We start from the raw sequence: 12,225 nt of genomic DNA, 5'->3' as shown, positions 1-12,225 counted from the left end.
CCTGTTGGGAGTAGGTAGATGTAATTGAAAAAGAAAGACTGAAGTGTAGTTTTTCCAGTAAGCTCTTTTGCCAGGGAGAAGGAATTAGACCTGTATCTATGGAATTAGAGTTACCTGCTGGTCAGGGGATGAAAAGAGTGTTCCTATAGAGAGAGACATATTTGTTAATTATCTCTACAAGGGTTAAAAAAACAGGTAGACACTAACTCATGTTTTGGTTGTTGCTTAACATAAAAACTGGCATCTTTTTCTTTTTTTTTTTTTAACACTGTTTTGGTTTTTTTGTTTTTGTTCTTGTTTTTTCTGCTTTCACTAGCAACTCTCCTTTAGGCCCTTAGAATTTTGTTTCCTTACCCCAATCCATCCATTCAATTTCTGAAATATATATTATTCTGCCATCCTTTATATACTAGTTTTCAATGTGTTGCCATTTTACTGTGCCATTTTCAAGTTAAAAATATGCTAAAAACCAGTGGTTCAGGGGAATACATGGGTCATACCTGAAGCATTTCTCAACATAAGAATAGAAGAAGTTATAAATCTCTAAGATGGGCAATAAAATTATCAAGTGGAGAAAACTTTATTGATAACCCTAATGTTAAGTACTAAAGGTTAGTGTCCATCAAAATTTATGTAAACTCTCTCTGCTTACTCATTTTGAGATTCAAATTCAAAATTAAATTATTTTCAATTGTTTTATATTTAACTTATAATAACACTGAAGATAATGAATTCTGTGCATTCTCCCTCTATTTCCATCATCTCATCCAGTTTGTGAAATGACTCATATGATAATTGGATTCAAATTCAGTGCATATCACATTCCAATGCACCCTGTTTGGAGATTCTGATTTTTCTTCATGGGTGGTATTGCCATTGCAAAACTTCTTGAATGTCCTGAGACTAATGGTGGGCATGGGATTGGGGGGGTAATTGTAGCTACAAAGGATTGATGATGAAGATCAGATACAATCAAATACTGCTGAAAATTTCTCAGAGGAATACAAATGGTCTTAAACTATTATCACTAAAAGAATTAATGAAAATAAATTGATTAGGATGTAAATTTGGAAAGATAGGAAAGAGAATAAAAATAAACAGAGAAAAGAGAAGAAAGGAAATAAACAAAATGTAAAAATAAATGCAAGGGAAAAGAAAAAATGTATTAGTACTAAGTAGACTTAAAGTTTTAAAAATTAAATCATAAAATATTAAACTGGTTAGTTTACTAGAAAAAAAAGAGAAAAAGTGTCAGATATACACTGTCAGATATACTAATAGTGAGGTATCCACAGACATAAAATAAAACATATATTCTATATAAAAGTCTTTTTATCATTTTGATAACAAACTTTAAAATCAAAAATAAAAATGGGAGTTCCCATCATGGTGCAGTGGTTAAGGAATCTGACTAGGAACCATGAGGTTGTGGGTATGATCCCTGTCCTTGCTCAGTGGGTTAAAGGTTTGGTGTTGCCGTGAGCTGTGGTATAGGTCAAAGATGTGGCTTGGATCCCACATTGCTGCAGCTCTGGTGTTGGCTGGTGACTACAGCTCTGATTAGACCCCTAGCCTGGGAACTCCCATATCCCACAGGAAGTGGCCCTAAAAAAGGCAAAAAACAAAAAAACAACAACAAAAAAACACAGACAAATAAATAAATAAACATGGTTGATTTTTTTATAAAATATAATTGATGAAAATTAATCAAAGAAAACATGAAATCTCAACAAGCTACTGTGATGCAAAATTTAAAAATTACTTAAATCAAGAAAAAGGAGAGAGGTCTCTGGGATGTGGCCACTGAAGGAAGGTGCTAAGGACACTGGATTCAGAGCCAGCAGCCATGACATGAAAGGACCCACCTGAGGATCTGGATGCTCTTCCTGAGAAGGATGAGGCTTCAACACTTCAGAAAATAGGCCAATGAGTCTCTCATACAACAGCCTTCAAGAAATAAGGGATGGGAGAGAGGATTAATATGGCAGAATAGAAGGACTGGAGCTCAACTTCTCTCCTAAAAACAACAAAATTCACAACTAAAGGCTGAGCAATCTCCACCCAAATGGACCAGAAACCTTAAAAAAGATACCCTACTTCAGAAGAAAAAGAGGAGGCCACATCAAGAGGTAGGTGGGTCAATTGCATGATATAAACAACCCCCTACCTCTGGGGTGGGAAGATCCACAGGCTGAAAACTAACTGGTTCACAGAGACTCACCTACAGGAGTGAGAGTTCTGAGCCACACATCAAACCCTCATGTGCAGCGACCTGGCACTGGGGGAAAGAGCCCCTGGAGTATCTGGCATTGGAGGCCAGTGGGGCTTGTACACAGGAGCTCTACAGGACTGGGGGAAATGGAGACCCCATTCTTAAAAGGCACACATGGACTTACATGTGCACTGGGTCCCAGGGCAGAGCAAGGTCTCCTTAGGGATCTGGGTCAAACCTGACTGCAGTTCTTGGAGGACATCCTCGGAAAAGAGGGGTGAATATGGCTTCTTGTGAGGGATGGACATTGAAAGCAAAGCTCTCGGAAATATTCAGCAGCTTGCCTGTCTCTGGAGGTGGCCATTTTGGGAAAATCTGGCCCCACCTGATAGTCAGTGCTGAGAAGCCCCAGGGCAAACAACAATCCAGGTGTGATCACAGCCCCACACCTCAGTAAACAGGCTACCTAAAGACCCCTCAGGCACACAACTGCCTCTAATCCCATCCAGAGACTAAGCCCCACCCAATAGAGGGAATAGAATCAGCTCCACCTACCAGTGGGCAGGCATCAGCACCCCCCATCAGGAAGCCTACAGCAAGCCCCCACACTGACTTCAGCCACAAAGGGGGCAGACAACAGAATTTAGAGATGCTACAACTCTATTATCTGTAAAAAGGTCACCACACCAAAAACCTATAAATATGAAAAGACAGAGAACTATAACTCAGATGAGGGAGAAAGGAAAAACCCTAGAAAATCAGCTAAGTGATCAGGAGATTCTCAGCCTCCAGGAAAAAGACTTTAGATTGTCGATGCTGAAGATGATGCAAAACATTGGAAATACACTGGAGGCAAAGATGGATAACTTACAGGAATCACTGACAAAGTGATACAAGATATAAAACTTAAACAAGAAGAGATGCAAAATACAATAATGGAAATAAAAAATTCACTAGAAGCAGCTAACAGCAGAATACAGGAGGCAGAAGAACGAATAAGCAAGGTGGAGGACAAATTAGTAGAAATTGTGGATACAGAACAGAAAAGAGAAAAAAGATTGAAAACAAATGAAGAGAGTCTCAGAGAACTCTGGGACAATGTTAAATGCACCAACATCCCTATTATAGGGGTGCCAGAAGAAGAGAGAGAGAAGGGGACAGAAAAAATATTCCAAGAGATAATAACTGAAAATTTCCCTCACATGCAAAAGGAACCACTCACTCAAATCCAGGAAGTACAACGAGTTCCATATAAAATAAGCTCAAGGAGGAATACACGAGACACATATTAATCAAACTAACCAAAATTAAAGACAAAGAGAAAATCTTGAAAGCAGCTAGGGAAAAGAAACAAGTAACATACAAGGGAACCCTAATAAGTTTACTGGCCGATTTTTCAGCAGAAACTCTGCAGGCCTGAAGGGAGTGGCATGATATACTTAACATGATGAAAGGAAAAAACCTCCAACCAAGATTACTCTACCCAGCAAGGCTCTCATTCAGATCTGAAGGAGAAAGCAAAACCTTCACAGGTAAGCAAAAGCTGAGAGAATTCAGCAACACTAAACCAGCCTTACAACAAATACTAAAGGAACTTCTCTAGGCAAGAAAGAAAAGACAGCAACAGGAAACAAAATTCCACAAATGACAAGGCTCACCAGTAAAGGTATATATACAGTAAAGGTATGAAATCATCCATGCACAATTATACTACCAAAATCAGAAATCATGAGAAGAGATGGGTACAAATGCAGGACACTGGAGATGAACTTGCAATTAAGAGACCAACAACTTAAAACAATCTCATACACATGTAGACTCTTATATCAAAACTTCAGAATAACTGCAAACCAAAAATCTACAATTGATACACAAACAAGGAATCTCTGGAGAAGAAATATATCTCATAGTAAATAAGTGCATAATCCACCATGAAGGGGGTCATTTGACATCATTCTTGGAATGCAGAAGTCTTCTTAGATCTGATTCTGATTTCGTCTCCATCAAAGAATTTATGATAATTATAATTAAATAATGCAACTGTACAATTAAATAATACAGTTCTAAAATTGTATTATTAATAACCACTTCTCTCCATGGTACAATGTAAGGTCTATAGTGTCTTCTTTATCACATCATCTAGAATAGTGTAATGCCTTTATTGAAGAATCAATAAGATGTAACAAGTTATGAGGACATATTTATATAGTTACACTGTTTTTTAACCAACTTATGCATTTTATATTTTACTTATTTTCAGAGGGTGTATTATTTTTGTTATTCTTACCAGTTATTATTTTTATTATGCTATATAAAATATTTAATGGTATATAAGGCTTTCTTCTTTATAAATTTTAGTTGCATAATATACACAATTTTAATACAATATTAATTTTTAAAGAAAAAATGAAATGTAATAGATAATACTAAATGGTAAAGACAAAAGCCATACAAAATGGGATAAAGTATAGAATAAATTTCCTATTTGTCTCAGCATATTTTCCATTCCACTTCTCCAGAGGGAGTCACTTAATCTGTTTCTTAAGATCCATGATATAATAATGTGTGAATGTAATTGTGTTTAAAAATATGTATTTTATTCTGTAAAAAAATAAAAATAAACAAATAAACAGGTAAAGAAAAAAAAGAAAAAGGAGAAAGTAAAAAGGAAGGAATAAAAGGACTACTCCTCCACCAGAGCAAAATAAAAACAAAAGTAGATCCTGATAATTCATTCACTCCTGAATACTAACATAAATGTATAAACTTAAAAAAAGAGAATAATAAAAAAACATTAACACAGTCATCCACAATCCTGAGAAACAAAAACCAAGCAGTAGGCATAACTCTCCCAGACTTCAGGCAATATTACAGAGCCACAGCAATAAAGACAGTGTGGAACTTTTACTAAAACACACATACAGACCAATGGAACAGAATAGACAACCCAGAAATAAACCCAGACACCTATGGTCAATTAATTTTTGACAAAGGAGGCAAGAATACAAAATGGGAAAAGAGAGGCTTTTCAGCAAGTGGTGCTGGGAAAACTGGACAGACGCATGTATATCAGTGAAATTGGAACACACCCTCACACCATGCACAAAAATAAACTAACAATGTCTTAAAAACTTAAACAAAAGATAAGATACCATCAAACTCCTAGAAGAGAACACAGTCAAAACATTCTCTGACATCAACCTTACAAATGTTTTCTCAGGTCAGTATCCCAAGGTGACAGAAATAAGAGCAAAAATAAAATGGTACCTAATCAAACCAAGACGCTTTTGCAAAGCAAAGGAAACCATAAAAAAAAAAGAAAAAAAAAACTAAAAGACAATTTACAGAATGGGAGAAAATAGTTTCAAATGATGCAACAGATGAGGGCTTAATCTCTAAAATATACAAACAACGTATACAACTCGACAGGTAAGAAACCAACAACCCAATTGAAAAATGGGCAAAAGACCTGAGTAGACATTTCTTCAAAGAAGATATACAGAGGGCCAACCAGCACATGAAAAAATGCTCAACATTTATTAGAGCATTTTTTAGAGAAATGCAAATCAAAACTACTATGAGGTACCACCTCACACCTGTCAGAATGGCCATCATTAATAAGTTCACACACAACAAATGCTGGAGGGGGTATGGAGAAAAGGGAACCCTCCTGCACTTTTGGTGGAAATGTAATCTGGTACAACCACTATGAAAAACAGTATGGAGGTAATCAGAAAAGTATATATATAACTACCAAATGACCCAACAGTTGGGCATACATCCAGACAAAATTTTCCTTGAGGAATACACATGCACCCACATGTTCATTGCAGCACTATTCACAATAGTCAAGACATGGAAACTACTAACTATTAATCCATTTTGAATGGATTAAGAGAAGTGGTACATATACACAATGGAATACTATTCAGTCATAAAAAAGAACAAAATAATGCCATTTGCAGCAACATGGATGGAACTAGAGACTCTCATACTAAGTGAAGTAAGTCAGAAAGAGAACGACAAATACCATATGATTTCACTTATATCTGGAATCTAATATATGGCACAAGTGAACCTTTCCATGGAAAAGAAAATCTTAGACTTGGAGAACAGTCTTGTGGCTGTCAAGATGGAGGGGAGAGAATGGGAGGGACTGGAACTTTGGGGATAATAGATGCAAACTATTGCCTTTGAAATGTATAAGCAATGGGATTCCTGCTGTATAGCACTGGGAACTACGTCTGGTCACTTGTGATGGAGTGAGGTAATGTTAGAAAAAAGAATGTATACAGGTATGTGTGACTGGGCCACTTGCTGTGCCATGGAAAATTGACAGAACACTGTAAATCAGCTATAATGGAAAAAATAAAAATCATTATAAAAATATTGTCATCAAAATTAATTACTTATATAGCAATATAATTTATGACTATTAAAATGCAAATTGTAAAGAAATAAGCACATTTTTTTTTTTTTTTTGTCTTTTTGCCATTTCTTGGGCCGCTCCCGTGGCATATGGAGGTTCCCAGGCTAGGGGTCCAATCGGAGCTGTAGCTGCCAGCCTACGCCAGAGCCACAGCAACACAGGATCCAAGCTGCGTCTGCGATCTACACCAGAGCTCACAGCAATGCCGGATAGTTAACCCACTGAGCAAGGGCAGGGATCGAACCTGCATCCTCATGGTTCCTAGTCAGATTCGTTAACCACTGCGCCACGACAGGAACTCCATAAGCACATTTTAAAATTCTTATGAAAAATATTACAGTTTTAATTTCATTTTTAGTGACTGGTATATTCAATTTATCTATTTATTCCTGATTCAGTTTTGGTGGGCTATATGCCTCTAGAAATTTGTACATTTTTTCCAAGTCATCAAATTTTGGCATATAATTTTTCATAGTATTCTCTTATTTTTTTTTTTTTTTTTTGTATTTCTGCAGTATCTGTTGAGATTTCTCCTCTTTCTTTTCTTATTTTGTTTGAATTATTTTTCTCTTCTTGGTGAGTCTTGACATAGGTTTGTCTATTTTGTTTATGCTTTCAAAGAGAGCTCTGTGTTTTTAATTTTCTCTATTGTTTTTGAATCTCTATTTTATTGATTTCCTCTATGATCTTTATGATTTACTACCTTTAGCTGACTTTGGGTTTTGCTTGTATTTCTTTTCCTAATTCTTTGAGTTGGCGGGTTAAGTTGTTGATTTGAGATTTTTCTTGTTTTGTGCAGAAGGCCTGTATCACTCTGAACTTCCCTCTAAGCACTGCTTTTGCAGCATCCAATTGATTTTAAATGGCTGTGTTTTCATTATCATTTGTCTCAAGATATTTTTTAATTTCCCTTTTGATTTCCTCATTGACTCATTGGTTTTTTTAGTAACATGTTTTTTTAAGCTCCATGTAGTTTGTTTTTTTTATCATTTTTTTTTTTTTTCCTGTGGTTGATTTCTAGTTTCATGCCATAGTGGTCAGAGAAGATGCTTGAAACAATTTCTATACTCTTAAATTTGTTGAGGTTAGTTTTGTGCCCAGTATGTGATCAATCTTTGAGAATGTTCCATGTGCACTTGAGAAGACTATATATTCTGATTTTTTGGGATGTAATGTCTTGAAAATGTCAGTTAGGGCTAAATTTTCTGTTGTGTCATTTAGGATCTCTTTTGCCTTATCAATTTCTGTTTAGAGGATCTGTTCACTGATGTGTTTGGGGTATTAATGTCTTCTACTATTATTGCATTCCCATTAATTTCTCCTTTTATGCTTGTTCATATTTGTTGTAGGTATCTGGGTGCTCCTAAAATAGGGGCATATATATTGATGATTGTAATATCCTCTTCTTTTTTTTTTTTTTTTTTTTTGGCTTTTTGCCATTTCTTGGGCCGATCCTGTGGCATATGGAGATTCCGAGGCTAGGGGTCAAATCAGAGGTGTAGCCAGAGCCACAGCAATGTGGGATCCAAGCCACGTCTGCAACCTACACCACAGCTCAAGGTAATGCCGGATCTTCAACCCACTGAGCAAGGCCAGGGATCGAACCCGCAACCTCATGGTTCTTAGTCGGATTTGTTAACCACTGCGCCACGATGGGAACTCCCTCTTCTATTTTTTATAATGATTTTTATTTTCTCCATTGTAGCTAGTTTACAGTAATATCCTCTTTTTGAATGGATCTTTTTACCATTAAATAGTGTCCTTCTTTGTCTTTCTTTATGGCCTTGATTTTAAAGTCTATTTTGTCTTACATGGGTATTGCACTCCTGCTTTCCTGTCTTGTCTATTGGCATGAAATATCTTTTCCCATTCCCTCACTTTCAATCTATACGTGTCCTTTGCCCTAAGGTGAGAATGTTGAATATGTAATAAAATCAGTCCCTACAAACAAAAGTCCAGGACCACATGGCTTCACAGGAGAATTCCACCAAACATACAAAGAATAACTTATATCCATCTTCCTTAAAATTTTCAAAAGTTTGAGTAAGAAGGAACACTTACATAGACATTCTATGAAGCCACAATCACCCTTACACCAAAACAAAACAAAGATACTACCAAAAAAGAAAATGATAGACTAATGTATTTGGTGAATATAGATGCAAAAATTCTCAAAAACAAAAATTTAGCCAACCCAATCCAACAACATATAAAAAAGATCATATATCATGACCAAGTGGGATTCATCCAGGTTCACAAGGATGGTTCATCATATGCAAATCAATAAAAGTCATAGATCCCCTCTTGCCACTATTATTGAAAATATATTGGAAGTCCTAGACACAGCAGTCCAACAAAACAAAGAAATAAAATGTGTCTAATTTGGAAGAGAAGAGGTAAAATTGTCACTGTATGCAGACGACATGATAGTATATATAGAAAAACCTAAGGACTCATCACAAAAACTACTCATACTGATCAACAAATTCAGCAAAGTAGCAGGATACAAGAGTAACACTGAGAAATTTGTTTCATTTCTGTATACTAACAATGAAATATTAGAAGAGGAATATAAAAATAAAATACCTGTTAAAATCTTACCCCCAAAAGTAAATACACAGTAATAAACCTGACAAAAGAGGTGAAAGACTTATATGCTGATAACTATAAAACATTAATCAAGGAAACTAAAGAGGATGCAAAGAAATGGAAAGATATCCCACGCTCCTGGGTTGGAAAAATTAATATCATTCAAATAGCCATACTACCCAAAGCAATCTACAGATTCAATGCAATCCCTATCAAATTACCCATGACATTTTTCACAGAACTAGAACAAACAATCCAAAAATTTATATGGAACCACAAAAGACCCAGAATTGCCAAAGTTATCCTGAGGAACAAAAACCAGCAGGAGGTATAAATATCCCAGACTTCAGGCAATATTACAGAGCCGCAGTCATCAAGACAGTCCGGTACCAAAACACACATACAGACCAAAGGAACAGAAAAGACAACCCAGAAATAAACCTAGACACCTATGGTCAATTAGGTGGCAAGAATATAAAAATGGGAAAAAGACAGTCTTTTCAGCCAGTGATGCTGGAAAAACTGGACAGACACATGTAAATCAATGAAATTGGAACATACCCTCACACCATGCACAGAAATAAACTGACAATGGCCTAAAAACTTAAACATAAGATAAGACACCATGCAAACTTTAAGGAAAACTTATGCCTTTACAGCTGTGGGAGGAGGGGCATGGCAAGAGGTAAATGGCTAAAAAATATTAAAATTCAAGAGGGAAGAAACAAAGCTAAATTCCAAGAGTTACTATTCCTGTAGGAAACCAGCATGCATCCTTTGCAGTACTGTTTCCTATATCTTAAGACAATTCTGGTGAAGAGAGTTAAAAGGATGATTAAGATGACAGTCAAAGAATGAGATAGTGACTTCAGAGGTTCATGCAAACATCTGAGGTCTCCAGTCTGGAACTACCCCTTGTCTTTGGAGGTAACCAGGAACAGCCCAGCCTGGGGATCTTTCCACTTGCTGACCCTGCTACCTGGAAAGCTGTTTTCATATATTTACTTGCTCACTTTCTCCCCACCTTCATTCCAATATCCACATACTCAGAAAGGGCTTCCCTGGTCACCTTATGTAAAACTGCAACCTTGTCTGTGGACACCTTTGTTCTTTATCCACCAGCCTCCATTCCACACTTCCTCTTCTGCATTCTTCCTTCAGTTTCTCCTTAGCACTTTACATGGTCTGGCATAATTAATTAGGTGAATAGTTGTTCGATAAATGATAGATACTAGATAGATAGATAGGTAGATAGATAGATAGATAGATGAATTATATTGTTTTCTTCAGTTTATTGTCTCCATTCAAGATAGCCTCATGTGAGTAGAGAATTTTCTGTGTTTTGTCACTGCTAAATACCCAGCGCCTATTATGATGCATGGCACACAAAATACTTAAAAAAATTTATCAATTGAATGATGAACAAAATGAATGAATTAGGGATTGACTGAAGACTGAAAATTAGAAATGGGGCTTGAAGTTTAAAACTGTCCTATAGGGTGGGAAGAAAATACAGACGATGATCTCATGGACTGTTCTACCCAGAGAATCCTCTTAACATTTCTACAGTAGTAAATTTAGGGTTAATAAAGGGGTTTTATTACCCACTGAAACAGAGTCCATGTGAAAACACCTTAATGAAATTTTACATAAATCAGTGAGGACAATGCATAATCGGCTTTGATAGAAATGGGTATTTTTCATAAATAAAGCAAATATCTGAATTGTCCCTATGATAGATATTCCTGCAACTCTAAAAGAACATCTGATGCTACTGATAGAAGCTGCTTCTTGGGCTAAATGAAGCCTGATGCCTACTGTGGCAAATCCAATTAGTCTATTCAACAAAATTTACTGAATACTTTTAATAAATAGCATACCTAAGCTACAAAGGGAATTATTTTGGCATTTTTTGCAAGAGGTAGTTCTGAAGAGACCTGCATATTTTGTGTTCCAGAATTTCACTTTAGTTCTTAGTTATGTCCCCATCAAAGGAAATTTCTAATCTGTTGACATCTTGTTTGTACAAAGTAAATACAAACAATAAAATTAAAATTGATTTAACCAGACCACAGTAATAAGTAAGATAATGTGAATGGATCCTTATCTCTTTTTTCATCACCTTGATGCTGAGTCATTCTCATATACCATTTTTTAATCCAATTGACCCATTTTACACTGTGGTTTGTGTTTGAAAGGTCACTGCCTTATGGTTTTCATGCTGTTATTGTGAGATCTCTGCTAGTCTGCCATTGTGCAAAGTTCAAAAATGAAATAAAATTTTTCAGCAGCTGTGGCATAGCTTTAAACACAACCCTATTTGTAACTTCTTACAGCAAATTTTTATGATTAAAAAATTAAAAAATAGGTTTTTTTCTCTTTTAGTGTATATTATAGAATGTCTGTGATACTTAGAAATAAACTAGGGAATATTTTTTGCTTGTTAAAATTTAAGAGATTATAGAAAACATCTATTTTTGCATAAAAATTAATTTTTTACAGAGCAAATATTATCTGAAATAAAGTCCCTGGCACAGAGAGAAGTCATTTCATCTGTAATACACATTTATTTGTGTTCAAATCTACCCCCTCATTCCAGCTATTGATTTCTCATACATGATATACAAGGTAGAAATTATGCTAGAAGCTAAGAAAAAAAGATGAATGTTTCATTGTTTTATCTCATCAAACAGTGTGGATTTCACATAATACAGGAAAGAATTGACGCCATCCAAAGAGACCTGTGGGAAAATGTATTTGTAGGAAAATATGTAAAGCATAGGATAAAAGACTCATTTAAAAAAATTTTTTTAAACTTTTCTGTTACCAACAAAACTTATGCCTTGAAAATGACACTGGTTGTTTAATTAAAAGAATACAGTTGAAAAATAATAACTGTACATAATTATAGAGAATAATGTAAGAAACACTCTGATAAATACCAGGTTAAAAACATAAATATTTTGACATCCTCTTTGAATTTTTTGCTTAGAAA

At 35.5% G+C, this 12,225-nt stretch overlaps 1 long non-coding RNA gene across 6 annotated transcripts in view; it reads right to left on the bottom strand.

Annotated features, from left to right (window-relative positions):
- The window catches only part of LOC110261200 (uncharacterized), a 174,157-nt gene that overhangs the window by 95,176 nt on the left and 66,756 nt on the right, over positions 1-12,225 (bottom strand). For all 6 annotated transcript variants that reach the window (XR_002345101.2, XR_014805155.1, XR_014805156.1 and 3 more), the window contains one exon: positions 1,866-1,947. This is a non-coding gene — a long non-coding RNA (uncharacterized LOC110261200). The remainder of the gene's footprint in view (positions 1-1,865; positions 1,948-12,225) is intronic.

This window comes from Sus scrofa, chromosome 6 (genome assembly GCF_054392235.1).
Source record: "Sus scrofa isolate SSC_HxYL_T2T_F1_AM1 chromosome 6, Sscrofa_HxYL_maternal_Yorkshire_Landrace_v2.0, whole genome shotgun sequence".
Classification (NCBI taxonomy): Eukaryota; Metazoa; Chordata; class Mammalia; order Artiodactyla; family Suidae; genus Sus; species Sus scrofa.
The sequence above is the reverse complement of the archived record's forward strand: the minus strand, read 5'-3'. Positions and strand labels throughout refer to the sequence as shown.